The 19,982-nt window shown below is 38.8% G+C and overlaps 1 pseudogene; it reads right to left on the reverse strand.

The window, feature by feature from the left end:
• Window positions 1–4,516: 4,516 nt before the first annotated feature.
• Window positions 4,517–5,695, reverse strand: LOC696985 (small ribosomal subunit protein uS2B-like; annotated as a pseudogene).
• Window positions 5,696–19,982: the final 14,287 nt, after the last annotated feature.

Here is a 19,982-nt window from a genome sequence, read left to right on the forward strand (position 1 = left end):
GGTTAGGTCACGGATTGATCTTCAACTAGGCCCAGGGCATGGCAATGGGCTGTCTGCCTGTGGATTTCATTTCTGCCTTTTAGTTTCTACTTCTTTCTTTGGAGGCAGAAACTGGGCATAAGACAATACGAGGGGTGGTCTCCTCCCTTGGTGCCAGCTCTCCCACTTACGGGCTGTATGACCTAAATATAGTTTCTTGCCTCTCTGTGCTTGGCCCTAAAGCAGTACTGTGAGGATAATAGTGCCTAAATCATAAGGTTTTGGTTAAATTAAAGCAATTAATGCAAATAAAGGTGTCAGAAAAAATGCCCAGCACATAACAAGTGTACAGGATATTTAGTAGCTTTTATTTGTTGATTCTGTTAGATCATGACAAATGTTAAGCCTGAAAACAGGATGGCCGTAGCACTGGTTTTTAACCCATGTTCCTTCTAATTTGTCCATCTGGGGCTATAATATTAGTTGAATGTTTTTTTAATACTATCCTTGGCAAATTCCCATATATTCACATACAGAATGGATATAAATATTTTTAAAAGATTTATCATTGAGTACTGCTCTTTAGCACTCCAGAAAATGGATAAACAAGCACTTAAATGGTGAGTGTTTGTCAGTTTTATTCATTAGAGAATGAGGCAAATTGTTTATCTACTTGTTTAATATATTTCTTATTCATTTTCATTTGATACACTAAAATGTAGTTTGAAAATATATATTCAAATACATTTTTTCTCTAACAAATGAAGAAAATCATTTAGAAATTTAGAGAGAATTTTACTCTAAACTGTTGCTTTAGATTCTGTTTTTTAAGATATTATTTGGATCATTAAAAATCAGCATGCTTTATTTCTGAGTGTTGGGTTCAGATCATTCAAGATATTAAAAGTTTACTTACATGAGCAAGTCACAGGAAAAGAAATATGTAAATGTCTCCTGAAATGTAAAAATGAACAAACGATTTATTCTCTGGCCCAAGTTCTTAAAAAAAAAATTTTTTTTTTAATAGAGTCTCGCTCTGTCACCCAAGCTGGAGTGCATGATCTCAGTTCACTGCAACTTTCACCTCCCATATTCAAGCAATTCTCCCTGCCTCAGCCTCCTGAGTAGCTGGGATTACAGGCTCCCACTACCACACCCAGCCAATTTTTGTATTTTTAGTAGAAACAGGGTTTCACCATGTTGGCCAGGCTGGTCTTGAACTCCTGACCTCAGGTGACCTGCCCACTTCAGCCTCCCAAAGAGCTGGGATTAGAGGCATGAGCCACCACACCCAGCCTCTCTCTCTCTCTTCTTTTTTTTTTTTTTTTTTGAGATGGAATCTCACTCTATCACCCAGGCTGGACGGCAATGGCATAATCTCAGTTCACTGCAACCTCTGTCTACTGGATTCAAGTGATTGTCCTGACTCAGCCTCCCAAGCAACTGGGATTTTAGGTGCCTGCCACCACACCAGGCTAATTTTTGCATTTTTAGAAGAGATGGGGTTTTGCCATGTTGGCCAGGCTGGTCTCCAACTCCTGACCTCAGGTCATCCACCTGCCTTGGGCTCCCAAAGTGCTGGGATTACAAACGTGAGCCATTAATAGTATTTTTGATTGGCAAAGAAGAGTTGTATAAATGTATGAGGTAAAATGTGGTTTTAACATATGCATATTATATAATATGATTAAGTCAAGTTTTATAACATATCTATCAACTCACTTATCAATCATTTCTTAAGATACATTGGAAATTTACTGTTTTTTAAAAAATATAGTACTTTATGATTTACTATCATCATGCTGCTGTGCAGTAGATCTCAAAACCTACTTATCCTGTCTTTTTGAAACTTTGTACCATTTGATCAACAACTTCCTGTTTACTTCCCACCACACCTAACCTCTCGTAACCAGTAGTTCATTTTCTACTTTTTTGAGTTAAACTTTATTTGATTCTACATATAAATAAGATCATGCAGTATTTGTCTTTTTGAGTCAGGCTTATTTCATCTAGTATAATGTCTTCAAAATTTATCTATATTGTTTTAAATGATGGGATTTATCCATTGTTATGGTTGACTAGTGTTCCATGATGTATCTATACCAAAACTTATACAAAAACTTTTTAAAAATTAAAAATTAAATATAACTAAATTAAAAATTAAATATAACTAATATTAATATAATATTTTTATAAATATATATTTATCCCTTGGTTGAAAAACTAGTGTGTTATGAGAAAATATTTCTTTGTTAAAGCATGTATCATTGTAATTTAGCATATAAATATTTTGTTAATTATAGCTCATTTGTACCAAGCACTAACCATAACATTGTATGTGTTAATAAATTTAATTATGACAATAATTTAATAACATAAGTATATTAATTATCTTTATTTCACAGTGGAAGAAACAGAGCCACTGAGAGAAACGACTCACTCACAATAGCAAAGCCCATATTAAAATACAGGCAACTTTGTCTCCAGAGATAACTCTTTTGAGTACAACCATAAAAATCTTTCAAATAGATAAGACAAAATTACTTTTAACACTTACTTTTCATAAAAACTAATACAAATTGAATAATTGGAAAAATTGTCATTGTTACGTGTGTGTAAATGTATAAAATGGTACATAAAATAGAAATAATTTAAGCTAGATAAAAGATGTTAATAATTTTTATGAATAAAATGGAAAGATAGTCAATTATTATTTGTAGATGATATCTTTCTTTACTTAGATAACAAATGAAACTACAAGACTACTTTAAATGTCTATTCAGGTGGGTAGGCAAAATTCTAAGATGATCACCTGGATTTTCAGTCTGTTGCACACCTGCTGTGTAATCTTCACCTCTGAAGTGTAAAAAACAAGTGTCTCACTGCGGTGGAAAATTACTTATGAAATTAGGTTACTAATGTGTTGACTCTGTGTTCATCAATAGGGAGATAATCCTGATTGGACTAAACTTAATCAGACGTGCCTTTAAGAGAAAAAGACACGTGATAGAAAAACACCCCTGCTGACCTGCAAGTAAGTGACTTCTAGGTCGACCAATTTGTAAACTGCTTATGGTGACCACATGGCAAGAAATCTATTTGTATATTGCCAGAATTCCTGCCTTTCACATGATGCTTCCAGTAGGAAGAGAAAAAGGATACCATGACAGGTAAAAAAAAAAAAAAAAAAAAAAAAAAAAAAAAAAAAAAAAAAAAAAAAAGGCTTGGGGTCCCTTTTATGCAAGAAATAATAACCGCTTATCTGGGAAAGCTTAATATAAACAGGGGAGACCACAACATGAGCACATCAATGAGAGGAAAAAGACAGCCTGGTTGAAAGAGCTCACTGACATAATGGAGCAACATTTACTAAGTCATAGTGAATGATTAGCCTCTGGGATAACAATAGCCTGCCAAGAAGTCTACACTCATTCTTATACTGATTAATTGAGCATATCTGCACCATTCTGGAGGCCCAGTTTTACCCTATACATTACAGAAATAACATGGAAACCAGTGGTAACCTCCTAGAATTAAACTTATTGTGAAAAAGCATATCTTATTATTTGTTTTCATAACTGAAAAACCTTGAAAACATAATGAATTTATATAAATTTATTAATATGGATGTTTATAACAATAAATGTTAATTTTAGAAGATTCTACTATATTGTCATACAATACTGAACTTTAAACACCTTAATATGAATATGTCTTGAATTCATGAACAGTCAGGCAGACAGTTTCTCTTAGATTAACATGATAAAAGTAATAATTAGAGAAATCATTTAGAATGGAATAAAATTTATCAAAACCACATTTTTTCAATGGCTTGGTATAATTGTCCTGCTTTTTAAAATGGCTAGATTACTAACAAGAAGCAAAGACAAAATTGTGGCTTTGCCAAATGATTACGTTCTTGACCACTTAATATCTAAAATTCTGGCTAATGGATTTAGGTGGCTTCTTAGGGTTACAAGGCAATACAAGAATTTTGATAGGCAGGAAAATGCATTCTACATACACACATTGCTCTTCTCCGATTTGCTTTAACCTTAAAAGATTGAAGATTGCAAATCTACTCTCTCAATTTAGAGTAAATTAATAAAAAGTTTTGTATTTTAGTCAAGCAAATAACTGTATAATACTAACAGGTAACAAAACGATGTCATTAACTGACCAAAAAAAAATAGTATGACTAGATTCGATAAGTATCTAGCCATGCAAATGACAACTCAATTAAATCAACATTCTAATAGGTGCACATGGAAAGCATTTATGTGCAATGTGGTGAACTTCTGCTCAGCGCCTTGTTATTTCTTTTCTTTTTTGAAAAGCAATATTCTTTATCTACAGTGGGCTTTAGAAGTACAACTCATGTCAAGACATGTATTTATTATTATCCTTTGGTATACAACCCTAGGTATTTTTTATCTGGAATACAAAACCAAAATGAATGAGCACAACTTTTAGAAACTGATGTCTATTTTAGATCAACTTTATTTCCATGCTGCTTAAGAGCCTGTGCAAGAGCAGCTTAGGACCATCCAGTGGCTGCTCCTACCCATTCAGTTGTCTGAGCAGTGGGAGCTGCAGACCAGTCTTCCATTGCAGGCTGAGTGCTCCAGTCTTCAGTAGGGAACTGCTGGATAGGCACAGAGGGCACCTGCATGCCTTCAGACCAGTCTGCAACCTCAGGCTGAGTAGCAGTGAACTCAGCAGCTAGAGAAGTCCATTCACACTGAAATTTCTCCTTGGTCACAGCCTTTCCAGCAGCAGCCTGCTCTTTTTGTTTTTTGGAGACGGAGTCTTGCACTGTCACCCAGGCTGGAGTGCAGTGGCGCAATCTTGGCTCACCATTATCCTGCCTCAGCTTCCTGAGTAGCTGGGACTATAGGCACCTGCCACCATGCCCAGCTAATTTTTTGTATTTTTAGCAGAGTAAAAACTCCTCCTTCAGATTTTAGGTTTCACCATCCTAGCCAGGATGGTCTTGATCTCCTGACCTCATGATTCACCTGCCTCGGCCTCCCAAAGTGCTGGGATTACAGGCATGCACCACCGTGCCTGGCCCTGTTCTTCTTTTTTAATCTCTTCAGTATTTCTGTAGATGTAGAGATCAGGCATGACTTCCCATGGGTGTTCATGGGAAGTGGTGCCACATATTTGTAGAATTTCCCAGGCCATCATCCACCACATCAAACCCACTGAGTGAGATCCCTTGTTACATGGAATGGCAATGTCCACATAGTGCAGAGGAGGATCTGTGTTACACAGAGCAATGGTAGGCAGGTTAACATAAGGTGCCTGCATGAGAGACTGGTGGTCAGCCCTGAGTTCAGTAACCACAAGAAGCCATGGTTCCCAGAAGCCTGCCTAGCTCTGGTTAGTGAAGGTTCCAGGAGTGAAGTGGCCAGCACTTGGATTGGCTCCAGTGGCAGCAGCAAACTTCAGCAACAGCCCACTGGCCTGTATTCCTGGAGGATATGACACAGACTTCAGTGGGGTTTTCAATGGCAACAATGGCACGAGCTTCCAGCAGAAGCTTCTCCCAGGTCCTCTTCAGATTTATGATGTAGATGCCATCACTTTTCCTTTTATGGATGTACAGTTCCATTTGGAAGTTAAGATTGGTGCCACCTAAGTGGATTCCTGCTGCAAGGAACTTAAGGACATCCTCCTCCTTTATTTGGAGGACATCAAGGGCTCCAGACATTGTGAGAGTTTCCCTTTAGGTTATGACAGGAATCCAGAACAACATCATATGGACCCCCCTGTGGGTAGTGCCAAAAGGCTCAGCACCTTTCCCCCCCTCCCCTTTACAGAGATATCAATTTCCCCTGAGTGACTCAGGTTGAATACTGGGAACTGAGAATGCTGCGTTCAGAGTTATTATTGTGAACATGCTTAACACATTTCTTTCATATTATAACAAATTTTATGAACTTTACTGTGCCTCACAAAGGTTTTTAGGAAAATATTGTTTATTTATAATACTCAATTTGGATTCATAAAGATTTCAATATTCCAGGTAAATCAGAGAACCTTAAATGTCAACCAAATTCCATAAAACATATTTCAATGAAATAAAGTCCTCTTAGCTAAGAATTTTGACAAAGCAGGAGCATCACCATCTTGGACAAGCACCATCATTTTAAAGTTCACCTTGATCAAAAACTGCCTAAATCCAAAAGGCATCAGCCTGATGGCTAAGATCAGCATGACCATAAACCACAAATAACATCTCTGACCAGAAACATTCCAACCATAAGATAAACCCCTCCTCAACCAGAGACATGCCAGCCCCAAGATAACCTCTGCTCTGGCTATAGATGTTAGCCCCAAGATAACCTTCCCTCTGACTAGAGATATTCCAACCCTGCAATAGACTTCTCCCCAACAGAGAAACATTCCAAGCCTGTGATAAGACCAATAAATACCCTTAGTCTTTAAGAGAGACTGCTCCTGACCAAAATTGACCAGAAGCCCCTCTCAGGTTTATTCTCTAAAAAACCTGTCTTTGTTGAGTTGCTTTTCATATTTCTTTCCTCTTTCTTTAACTCTTAAATTTGGTGCCAAAATCCAGGATGGGTGTTGGGGGTAGAGGCTCTTCTGCAACCCAAAAAGCAGTGAGCAGCTGCTCATCCTACTGGATTCTGAGAGTCTCTGGCCACCCACCCCATCTTCTCTCTCACTTCACTTTTCCCTCATCCTCCCTTTTCTTTCTTTCTCTCTCTCTTCCACTGACTTTCTCACAGTACCTGGGAAGTCAGGTTGACTCTCCCAGTCCTCAGAGGACCAGTGAGACTAAGCTAGAAGAAATCTTGGGGATGCCCAGTTTCTTCTCAGCTTGACCATCCTCTTTAGAAAGAGGATTCTGGGTCTCTGTCTTTTGTTTGGGGATGGCTAGAATAAAAACAGACATCCTCAGCTTCTTCTCTACAGTCCACATGGGCGCCAAACAATTCCACATTTCTACATCCTCTCCACTGGGCTGTCTCCTTCACAATCTCACCAAACTTGGCTTACACGTTTAGTTTTTTATTGCAACATGGCTTGGCCCCAATACAAATTAGACAATGACAGCCGATGGCCCAAAAATGGCACTTTCAAGTTCTCAGGGGCCTTGGCAACTTTATAACCAGGAACAGCAAATGGCAAGAGGTTTTCTATATTCAGGCTTTCCTCTACCTTAGATTCTGTCCCTCCCTGTGTCAAGCTTCCACCCTCTCATGAAATCCTTCTTCTTAATGAAAACCCTCCCCAGGTCTCTCCTTCCTCTGAAACTCCTTCCTTCAAAACCCCTTCCTCCAATATTCAAAAGACCTTTATGTTTTTCTCTTTATAAATGTTGTTTTCCTGGAAAAGGTTTTTTCCCAGTCAACTGAATTACTTTTCTCCACTCTGTCTTGCCACTCTTGGTACAGGTATGAAAAACCCTAAAATGCTTGAGACTCCTTGGGAAAACAGAAAAGGCACCACAAACCCTGTTTTGGGGAAAACATCTGTTTCCTTACGGTACACTGGGAATTAGAGGTGAATAAATACCTCTCGAAATGAGTCTTTGTCTTCCAGCTATACTTGTTTATTGGGCCCTGGAAACTGTTTTCCTAGTCCTGGTTTTTTTTTCCCCTTACTTTCTTTCTTTCTTTCTTTCTTTCTTTCTTTCTTTTTTTTTTTTTTTTTTTTGAGATGGAGTCTCACACTGTCACCTGGGCCAGTGTGCAGTGGCATGATCTCAGCTCCCTGCAACCTCCACCTTGTGGGTTCAAGTGATCCTCCTACCTCAGCCTCCCAGGTAGCTGAGATTACAGGTGCCCATCACCACTCCCAGCTAATTTTTTGTATTTTTAGTAGAGATGGGGTTTCACTATGTTAACCAGGCTGTTCTTGAACTCCTGACCTCATGATCCACCCTCCTCAGCCCCCCAAAGTGCTGGGATTACATGCATGAGCCACCGCGCCTGGCACCTAGCCCTGTTCTTGAAGGGTCTCATCCAATAATACAATTGGGAAATTAGCAAAAAAAAAAAAAAAAAAAAAAAATCTTATCATTACTGAATCTTCTGGTTGCCTGCGTGACTATATATGTGTTATGTGTGCAATGTCTATTAAAAGAGCTCTAATTAATTGGCCTAAGAAAAATAAGCACTTAAATCAAATATTTTTTAAGGAAAAGGCAAAATCTGTGAGACCTTTTAGTTCACAAAACTTTAATCTTTAAAGCTCATAGGTACAGTAAGATTAGAAATGTCTTCAGAGTTGCCAGGATACATTTTTATTTGCATTTATTAATCAAGCAATTCCATACTTAGCACTGCCAAATACTAAAAGCTGTCAAAATTTGGCATAGAGGCTACAAAATTATAACTCAGACCAAACAGAATAATCTTTGCTTGTATAATTTTTAAATAAACAAAACAATAATATTGGTTTAATAAAGATAGCTACATCTTGAACTATTTAGTGAAATACCCTAACCTCCTAACTTCTAATCTTGTGGCCTTAGGCAGTCTAGTCCACAGACTTGAAAGAAATTTATTTTGAGAAAGGACTGCTATCATCTTTAATATTGAAGAAAAGAGAATTTATAAAAAAGAATCTTATATGGTAAATTTCTGTCCTAAAGTAAATTAACCAGTTGTTTGAAGAAAGGACTGTTATCATCTTTAATACTGAAGAAAAGAGAATTTATAAAAAAGAATCTTATATGATAAATTTCTGTTCTAAAGTAAATTAACCAGTTGTTTGAAGAAAGTGATGTTTGCAATAAATCAGAAAGTCGAGGTATGTCAGAGATTGCGAAGATTATGAAAAATTTTTTAAAAGGGAATTTGTGCAAGAAGTGTACAATTTAAAAGTGATTAGGCCTCCTGAATGTTTTATAAAATGCCACTATAACTCTTAGCTGTACAACTTGCCTGCTTTGCCGGGAGGTAAGACCTAGGAGACATGGTGTTAAATACTGGAATAAGCCAGACCTTATCTGCACTTCTGTCTAGATCCTAGGTTCTACACCTAGCACATAATTAAAATCTCAAACTTACCAACAAAAGTAAAGATTGCTAACAGTTAACAGTGTAACATGTATTTAAAACTATTGAAAGAACAGTTTACATATACTTTTTTTTTTTTTTTTTTTGAGACGGAGTCTCGCTCTGTCACCCAGGCTGGAGTGCAGTGGCCGGATCTCAGCTCACTGCAAGCTCCGCCTCCCGGGTTCACGCCATTCTCCTGCCTCAGCCTCCCGAGTAGCTGGGACTACAGGCGCCTGTCACCTCGCCCGGCTAAGTTCTTGTATTTTTAGTAGAGACGGGGTTTCACTGTGTTAGCCAGGATGGTCTCGATCTCCTGACCTCATGATCCGCCCGTCTCGGCCTCCCAAAGTGCTGGGATTACAGGCTTGAGCCACCGCGCCCGGCCTACATATACTTTTGGTAAAAAGATTATAAGGAGGCATGAAAATGTGGATTTTTACCTAGAATAAAAGATTAAAGAATTGTTTTAAATTGAATGAAGTAAAAATGAAGGTTTAGGCAAGTTTTGGAAGGTTAATTGTAAAGGAAAAGTTGTAGGGATATCATCCAGTTTTTCGGTAACTTGAGCATTAAAATAAAAGCACAATGAGTTTCTCTCTTTTTTTTTTTTTTTTTTTTTTTGAGATGAAGTCGCACTCTTGTTGCCCAGGTTGGAGTGCAATGGCACAGTCTCAGCTCAGCTCACAGCAACCTCTGCCTCCAGGGTTCAAGTGATTCTCAGCCTCCCAAGTAGCTGGGATTACAGGCATATGCCACCACACTAGACTAATTTTGTATTTTCAGTAGAAATGTGGGTTTTCCCAAGTTGGTCAGGCTGGTCTCCAACTCTTGACCTCAGGTGATCCACGTGCCTCGGCCTCCCAAAGTACTGGGATTACAGGCATGAGCCACCGTGCCTGGCTGAGTTTCTCTTAAAGCACTAACCTGCTCTTTAACAGAAATTATAAAGGGTTAAAAAGGGTCTATAAAAATGTTACCTATGGTCGGCCAGGCGTGGTGGCTCACACCTGTAATCCCAGCACTTTGGGAGGCCGAGGCAGGCAGATCACAAGATCAGGAGATCGAGACCACCCTGGCTAACACGGTGAAACCCCATCTCTAATAAAAATACAAAAAGTTAGCCAGGCATTGTGGCAGGTGCCTTTAGTCCCAGCTCCTCGGGAGGCTGAGGCAGGAGAATGGCGTGAGTGTGCAGTGAGCCGAGATCGCACCACTGCACTCCAGCCTGGGCAGCAGAGCCAGACTCTGCCTTAAAACAAAAACAAACAAAAAAATGTACCTATGGTCAAACATTAACATTGGGTAAATGTGTCTACAAGATTTTATTTAAAATTGAGTTTAACATTAATAGCTCACTAATATAAAGGTAAAATTGGGCTTATATGGTATAAAATCATACAGAAAGCATTGTCAAATATAAAATGGTGTTTGGTTTTCTTTGAGCTATATTTGTATAAATATGTTATTGGTGTGTGTTCCAAAAATATGGGAGACTCCTATAATTCTGATATCTTAGTGCACATTATCAATGATAATTATAATTGTTAAAATTATTGTGTGCCACAAAGGTAGCAGATATCCTTGCTAACTGTACCTTTAACTGTGGCTACCCTAAAACTTGTTGTCATCCATAAACAATTGTTTTGTTTTGCCTTGGTCCTCTTTAGAAGGTAGTTTTATAATCAGCTATAAAGTTCTAACAGCTACTTTTGAATGCAGGTTTCTGATAACTTTGGAGATTGTGACATCAGAATAGAGGAAAAATGTTCAGGACTCTTGAAGAGCTAAAATGTTAATTAATATTCAGCAGGACAGGAATTAACTTCATGAACTGAACTAATAGGATACTGGAGTGATCTTTCTGACATTTTCCTTAAAATATTGTTAATCCTTTGTTTTGGTTTTCAAAGTCAAAGAAACTTTTCTTTTGAGTGATTGACAGCTTGTAACAATTCACATCCATGAACAAAATTTGAAGCACACTTGTTTCTCTCTACTTGATTTTCTCCAGAATTTGGAAACTATCTGTGAGTATTCTTAAGTTATGTCAGTATAATTATTTGCATAAGTGCAATAAGAATCTGTTTTCTTTTTCTTTTCTTTTTCTTTTTTTTCTTTTTAGATGGAGACTCACTTTGTCACCCAGGCTGTAGTGCAGTGGCATGATCTCGGCTCACTGCAACCTCCGCCTCCTGGGTTCAAGTGATTCTCCTGGCTCAGCCTCCTGAGTAGCTGGGATTACAGGTGCCCACCATCACACCTGGCTAATTTTTCTTTATTTTTAATAGAGATGGGGTTTCACCATCTTGGCCAGGCTGGTCTCGAACTCCTGACCTCATGATTCACCAGCCTCAGCCTCCCAAAGTGCTGGGATCACAGTCATGAACCACCATGCCCAGTCTAAGAATCTGTTTTCTTTTGTGACATTACATAATTGGAAAACCTGGTTATTTTACCAAGGCTTTGACTGGAATGTTGTGCTTTCTTTTAAGGAATCAAACTTGACTTATGAAATCAATACATCTCTTGGAAACTGGCCTCATATTTTGTGTACACAGTCCCAGTACTGTGTTTCTGATCTGTGGAAAGTAAAGAATGTCACTTTCTAGCAGGCCAGGAAGCCCAAGTTATCTTGGAACCTCTAGAAGAGAGAAATTCATCAACTCATAGGTATTTGATGGTATGAATCCATGGCTCGGCTTAGCTGTAAAAAGGTCTTATCTCAGATTCCTTCTACAAAACAAAGTTCCATCAAAGCCCATTTAAAAGGCCTGTGTAACAAATAATTATACTTGCTGCACTGTATGCAAATAACTAAGCCAAGTATAATAAAGCAAACCAGTCCTATCATGATTTGTCTTCTAATAAAAATGGGAAACTGGAGAGAGAAATTGTTTCAAAAACTATAACATGCCTGTTGTTAAATTCTAGTCTTGCTTAATGTTTTTCAATTTTTATTATTTTCTACAGTTTAAATTAAATTCTAATTTTTCTGGCTACAAGTTTCCAAAATAAGCTGTTTTCTTAAAGCCCTATGAACTGAAAACTAAATGTTTCAGCAGGTGTTTCCTCTAAGCCCCCGGATCATCACAGGAGGAAATCTCTTCACTGCTAGCACTGACTACTAATAACTGAGTATGCCCAGAATCCCTCTCCCCCGCATGTAACGAGTCCAGAGAGCGCAGGGTAATTCAGAGTATCTGTTAAAGGAATCAACTCCTGTATACATCACATGTGAGTCAAAGCCTGGAAAGATGAGGAAGCAACCCCCGATAGTCCAAAGGAATGTCCTAAATATCAACGTAAAGAAATAGGAAATCTTAAGCTGAAAATCATAAAAAAATAAGTAACTGAGTGAGAACTACTCATCTTAGTCTCACCCCTACTTCACCGAATACTTTTTGTCATTCCTACCTCAAATATTAATGAAGCAGTAATTTTAAAAAATAACAATAACTACTGCATTTATTCACTCCAAGAAAAGTAAAAGCTAAATCTCAGAATGTGGCACGGTAAGGGTTAAAAAGAAAAAGAACAAATTTGCCTCTGCCTAGCAAGCTCACTTCAAGGACAGTTAGAAGATAACGCTGTCTGAATAGTCAGGGTCAAAGGAATGGGCTCCAGACACAACCCACGCCCTTCCAGATCAAGGTTGAAGGAAAAAAAAGAAAGACACATTCTTTTACTGTTACTCTTTTCCCAGGCTTCTTAAGCATTATTATGTTTTACAAATGTGTGTCTTTAGCCAGTTCTTGTTTTTCTTTCAATGCAGCTACAAGGCCACTGGCTATGCAAGGTCACAAGTTATGTTATGCTGTAGACTACGTGACCTGTCACTGTATAATTAACTGCTTTTGTGTTGCTTCTGTAAGGCCGCTTATAAAAACCCCACTTTGTCTTTGTTCAGTGCTCAGCTTTTTGGATTTGAGTCCACTGAGCCAGTGCGTACCTAAAATAAACAACAATCCTCCTGTATTCCATATTGGTCTCTCCATTCCTCAGTTTACCACAACATTAAAACATTCATGAAAATTATTATTATTATTATTTTTGAGATGGAATTTCATTCTTGCTGCCCAGGCGGAGTGCAATGTCATGATCTCAGCTTACCACAACCTCCGCCTCCCAGGTTCAAGGGGGTTTCTCTATGTTGGTCAGTCTCGTCTCGAACTCCCGACCCCAGGTGATCCACCCACCTCAGCCTCCCAAAGTGCTGGGATTCCAGACATGAGTCATTGTGCCTGGCCATGAAAATTATTTACTATGCCACCTTGTGGTAATTGCTTTACTCACTCTACTATTTGCAGTAGGACTATATGCTGTGGCACCCTCAGGGTGGAATATTGGACAGAGAATATAAATTACCGTAGCATTTTGCTTAATTATTATCCTCATAGCAGGAATAATGGTTACCAACAAAAAAACAACACAAGGGCCTTACCAAACATGCACCTCTGCCTCTCATTAGGTATCCAATGTTGTTTCTATCTCAACCAATCTTGCCTAGTAAGAGACGATGCTGAAAACTTAAAGGATCAAAAAGCTAAGGGAATACAGAAACAACCAAATAGAGTCTTAGTTTGGGAACAAAATCACAGTATGGGTCATCCACTTCCTGGGCCCTCTCCTAATATTATGCCTAGGACTCATGTTCTTACCCTGTCTAATTAACCTTTTTCAAAGATTTTTAACTGACAGGATCATGGCCATTTGACAGACAACTACCCGAAAACATCTACAGATGGCGTTACTCCTGCAATCTATCTGAGACTTGAAAACTTTTGGTCCCCTTGTCAGCAAGAAGTAGCCAGAAGGAACATACTGCCCCTCACCTTTTTTATAACTACGGGGTCTGGATTGACAGAGCAGGAACATCACCATCTTGGACAAGTACTGCCATTTTTCACCTCGATCAAAAACTGCCTAAATCCAAAGGTCATCAACCTAATGGCTAAGGTCAGCATGACCATGAACCACAAATAACATCTCTGACCAGATACACTCCAAACCCCTCTCTAACCAGAAACAGGCCAGCCCTGAGACAACCTCCTCTCTGGCTGGAGAGATGTCAGCCCCAAAATAACCTCCCCTCTGACCAGAGACATTCTAACCTTGCCATAAACTTCTCCCCCACACAGAAACATTGCAAGCCTGTGATAAGCTGTCTCACCTTGAACCCTTAAATAATCTTAGTCTGCAAGAGAAAGTGGTCCTGACCAAAATCAGCCAGAAACCCCTCTCAGGTTTGTTTCTTCAAAATAGACCTGTCTGTGACTGTTGAGATGCTTTTCATGCTTCTTTCCTCTTTCTTTAACTTTTACAGTGACTAATATAAATTATTAAAATAGATTAAGACCTTTTTTTTTGTACAACATGTAATCCTGAGGAGACAATCAAAATTTATGTACATTTCTACTACCTGAAGGGTCATCTAAATGTTTATATAGAAACATTTATTTAATTGTCACTATATTTTTTGTTTTTTTGTTTTGTTTTGTTTTGGTTTTTCTTTTGAGATAGAGTCTTGTCTGTCACCCAGGCTAGAGTGCAGTGGTGCAATCTCAGCTCACTGCAACCTCTGCATCCCAGGTTCAAGCAATTCTTCTGTCTCAGCTTCCTGAGCAGCTGAGATTACTAGTGCATGCCACCATTCCCAGCTAATTTTTGTATTTTTAGTAGAGATAGGGTTTCGCCATCTTGGCCAGGCTGGTCTTGAACTCCTGACCTCAGCTGATCCACCCGCCTTGGCCTCCCAAAATGTTGGGATTACAGGCATGAGCCACCGTTCCTGAGTTTCTCCTTAAAAACAAATGGCAACTTTGATTTAGATAGCTTTTTTTTACAAGATCAAAAATGAAGACATCTCCACTATTATGGTACTCTTAGTTGACAAGTTTTTTTTCTTATGGCTCCACAAACAACAGAAATCAAAAAGAAATCTCTCCTGTGCACTCATGGGGCGATTCTTTCATATGTAGAGAATTTTGAAGCCAACCTTATATATGAGGTTTCTTGCCCACATTAAGAAACAAAATTTAATTAAGAAAGAAAATTTAATGGGACATTTGCTGCCTCATAATATCAGAAACAGAATATTGGTCTACTGCTCTTAACCTACTTCATAACTTAAAGAGAACTTCTTCAGAATAGGTTAAAGAACATTGCCAAGAGGCCATTCGACTTCTGAATGGGCATTATGTGTTAGGGGCGCCCCCTCTACCCCACATGGAGTAGAACAAATGAAGCAATGATTAGAAATGTATTTTCCATAATGGGCTCTATAGCAGATTTTACTGTAAACGCTATGACAGTTACTAATACTTGTAGTTGCACATGGAGGAATACATCAGGTACTACATAGATTAAATTGCAGAGGATTAGTAAACAGGCTGCTTTGTTGAAATAAGTAGAACATTTATCTAACTAATTATTTGATCTATTTAGTTTTAATTGGTTTGTTCATGGGGACCCTGGTTAAAAAGCATACTTCAAACTCTTGGTGTTATCCTCTTTATAGTAAAAATAGTAGTTTCTCACCGAACTCTATTCTCTCAAAAGTTACAAATGTTTGAATGCATTCATCTGTAGAATGTCAAATGGTCTCTGTTTAACATGAATGAAAAAAACTCAAAGACATATACGACCATGTGGACACCATAACTTATGAATGACATGATACCAAAAAAAAAAAAAACCTCAAAATAAGGAAAACTGAGAGTGGCATTAATGATATTACCTAGGTTTTCTTCCAGGGTTTTTATGGTTTTAGGTCTAACATTTAAGTCTCCAATCCATCTTGAATTAATTTTCGTAAAAGGAGTAAGGAAAAGATCCAGTTTCAGTTTTCTACCTATGGCTAGCCAATTTTCCCAGCACCATTTATTAAATAGGGAATCTTTCCCCATTTCTTGTTTTTGTCAGGTTTGTCAAAGATCAGATGGCTGTAGATGTGTGGTATTATTTCTGAGGGCTCTGTTCTGTTCCGTTGGTCTATATTTCTGTTTTGGTACCAGTACCATGCTGTTTTGGTTACTGTAGCCTTGTAGTATAGTTTGAAGTCAGGTAGTGTGATGCCTCCAGCTTTGTTCTTTTGGCTTAGGATTGTCTTGGCAATTTGGGGTCTTTTCTGTTTCCATATGAACTTTAAAGCAGTTTTTTCCAATTCTGTGAAGAAAGTCATTGGTAGCTTAATGGGGATGGCATGGAATCTATAAATTACCTTGGGCAGTATGGCCATTTTCACAATATTGATTCTTCCTATCCATGAGCATGGTATGTTCTTCCATTTGTTTGTGTCCTCTTTTATTTCACTGAGCGGTGGCTTGTAGTTCTCCTTGAAGAGGTCCTTTACATCCTTTGTAAGTTGGATTCCTAGGTATTTGATTCTCTTTGAAGCTATTCTGAATGGGAGTTCATTCATGATTTGGCTCTCTGTTTGTCTCTTACTGGTGTATAAGAATGCTTGTGATTTTTGCACATTGATTTTGTATCCTGAGACTTTGCTGAAGTTGCTTATCAGTTTAAGGAGATTCTGGGCTGAGACAATGGGGTTTTCTAAATATACAATCGTGTCATCTGCAAACAGGGACAATTTGACTTCTTCTTTTCCTAACTGAATACCAGTTATGTCTTTCTCTTGCCTGATTTCCTTAGCCAGAACTTCCAACACTATGTTGAATAGGAGTGGTGAGAGAGGGCATCCCTGTCTTGTGCCAGTTTTCAAAGGGAATGCTTCCAGTTTTTGCCCATTCAGTATGATACTGGCTGTGGGTTTGTCATAAATAACTCTTATTATTTTGAGATACGTTCCATCAATATCCAATTTATTGAGAGTTTTTATCATGAAGGGCTGTTGAATTTTGTCAAAGTCCTTTTCTGCATCTATTGAGATAATCATGTGGTTTTTGTCTTTGGTTCTGTTTCTATGCTGGATTACGTTTATTGATTTGCATATGTTGAACCAGCCTTGCATCCCAGGGATGAAGCCCACTTGATCATGGTGGATAAGCTTTTTGATATGCTGCTGGATTCAGTTTGCCAGTATTTTATTGAGGATTTCTGCATTGATGTTCATCAGGGATATTGTTCTAAAATTCTCCTTTTTTGTTGTGTCTCTGCCAGGCTTTGGTATCAGGATGATGTTGGCCTTGTAAAATGAGTTAGGGAGGATTCCCTCTTTTTCTACTGATTGGAATAGTTTCAGAAGGAATGGTACCAGCTCCTCCTTGTACCTCTGGTAGAATTCGGCTGTGAATCCGTCTGGCCCTGGACTTTTTTTGATTGGTAGGCAATTAATCATTGCCTCAATTTCAGAGCCCGCTATTGGTCTATTCAGGGATTCAACTTCTTCCTGGTTTAGTCTTGGAAGAGTGTAAGTGTCCAGGAAATTATCCTTTTCTTCTAGGTTTTCTAGTTTATTTGCATAGAGGGGTTTATAGTATTCTCTGATGGTAGTTTGTATTTCTGTGGGGTCGATGGTGATATCCCCTTTATCATTTTTTATTGCATCTATTTGATTCTTCTCTCTTGTCTTCTTTATTAGTCTTGCTAGCGGTCTATCAATTTTGTTGATCTTTTCAAAAAACCAGCTCCTGGATTCACTGATTTTTTTGGAGGGTTTTTTGTGTCTCTATCTCCCTCAGTTCTGCTCTGATCTTAGTTATTTCTTGCCATCTGCTAGCTTTTGAATGTGTTTGCTCTTGCTTCTCTAGTTCTTTTAATTGTGATGCTAGGGTGTCAATTTTAGATCTTTCCTACTTTCTCTTGTGGGCGTTTAGTGCTATAAATTTCCCTCTACACACTGCTTTAAATGTGTCCCAGAGATTCTGGTGTGTTGTGTCTTTGTTCTCATTGGTTTCAAAGAACACGTTTATTTCTGCCTTCATTTCGTTATGTACCCAGTGGTCATTCAGAAGCAGATTATTCAGTTTCCATGTAGTTGAGCGGTTTTGATTGAGTTTCTTAGTCCTGAGTTCTAGTTTGATTGCACTATGGTCTGAGAGACAGTTTGTTATAATTTCTGTTCTTGTACATTTGCTGAGGTGTGCTTTACTTCCAACTATGTGGTCAATTTTGGAATAAGTGTGATGTGGTGCTGAGAAGAATGTATATTCTGTTGATTTGGGGTGGAGAGTTCTGTAGATGTCTATTAGGTCCGCTTGATGCAGAGTTGAGTTCAATTCCTGGATATCCTTGTTAACTTTCTGTCTCATTCATCTGTCTAATGTTGACAGTGGGGTGTTAAAGTCTCCCATTATTATTGCATGGGAGTCTAAGTCTCTTTGTAAGTCTCTAAGGACTTGCTTTATGAATCTGGGTGCTCCTGTATTGGGTGCCTATGTATTTAGGATAGTTAGCTCTTCCTGATGAATTGATCCCTTTACCATTATGTAATGACCTTCTTTGTCTCTTTTGATCTTTGATGGTTTAAAGTCTGTTTTATCAGAGACTAGTATTGCAACCCCTGCTTTTTTTTGTTTTCCATTTGCTTGGTAAATCTTCCTCCATCCCTTTATTTTGAACCTGTGTGTCTCTGCGTGTGAGATGGGTCTCCTGAATACAGTAAACCCCCCACCTTAACCCACAAGTATAGGACACCTGTAACCCCTCCCTGGCAACAAATCACACACCCATTACTATCCCATTAAAGGCTAATCACCCTTATCCTGCTCAACGCCAGTATCCCATCCCTCAACAGACTTTGAAGGGACTAAAGCCTGTCCAGAATCTTGGCCTTATCAACTAAATTGCCTAGCCTATCCACCTCGTGGTACCAAACCCATATATTCTCCTATCCTCAATACCTCCCTCCACAACCCATTATTGTGTTCTGGGTCTCAAAGAAAGCATCTTTCTCAAAGATGCAACAATTATGCTGATAAGACATCTAAAGAAGCAGCCAATATTCCTAGTTCTGTCCCTCATGGCCAGTTTTTCTCCTTCTCATCAGTCACTCCTACTTACTCTCCCACTGAAGTTTCCACCTATCAATCCCTCCTCTCTCAAGGCAAATGGTTCTTGGACCAAGGAAAATATCTCCTTCTAGCCTCACAAGTCCATTCTATTCTGTCATCATTTCTTTTCTTTTTTTTTTTTTTTTTTTTTTTGAGATGGAGTCTTGCTCTGTCACCCAAGCTGGAGTGCAGTGGTGACATCTCAACTTACTGCAAGCTCCGCCTCCCAGGTTCATGCCATTCTCCTGTCTTAGCCTCCAGAGTAGCTGGGACTACAAGTGCCCACCACTGCACCTGACTACTTTTTTGTATTTTTAGTAGAGATGGGGTTTCACTGTGTTAGCCAGGATGGTCTCAATCTCCTGACCTTGTGATCCACCCACCTCAGCCTCCCAAAGTGCTGCGATTGTAGACGTGAACCACTGTGCCTGGCCTTCTGTCACCATTTCATAACCTCTTCCATGTAGGTTACAAGCCATTAGCACATCTCTTAGATCCTCTCATTTCCTTTCCATTGAGGAAATCTATCTTCAAGGAAATCATTTCTCAGTGTTCCATCTGCTATTCTACTACTCCTCAGGGATTTTTCAGACCCCCTCCCTTCCCTACACATCAAGCTCAGGGATTTGCCCCTGCCCAGGATTGGCAAATTAACTTTACTCATATGTCCCAAGTCAGGAAACTAAAATACCTCTTGGTCTGGGTAGACACTTTCACTGGATGGGTAGAGGCTTTTCCCACAGGGTCTGAGAAGGCCACTGCGGTCCTTTCTACCCTTCTGTCAGACATAATTCCTCGGTTTGGCCTTCTCACCTCTAAACAGTCTGATAAGGGACCAGCCTTTATTAGTCAAATCACCCAAGCAGTTTCTCAGGCTCTTGGTATTCAGTGGAACCTTCATACCTCTTACCATCCTCAATCCTCAGGAAAGGAAGAAAGGACTAATGGGCTTTTAAAGACACACCTCACCAAGCTCCGCCACCAACTTAAAAAGGACTGGACAGTACTTTTA

This window comes from Macaca mulatta, chromosome 19 (assembly GCF_049350105.2).
Source record: "Macaca mulatta isolate MMU2019108-1 chromosome 19, T2T-MMU8v2.0, whole genome shotgun sequence".
Classification (NCBI taxonomy): Eukaryota; Metazoa; Chordata; class Mammalia; order Primates; family Cercopithecidae; genus Macaca; species Macaca mulatta.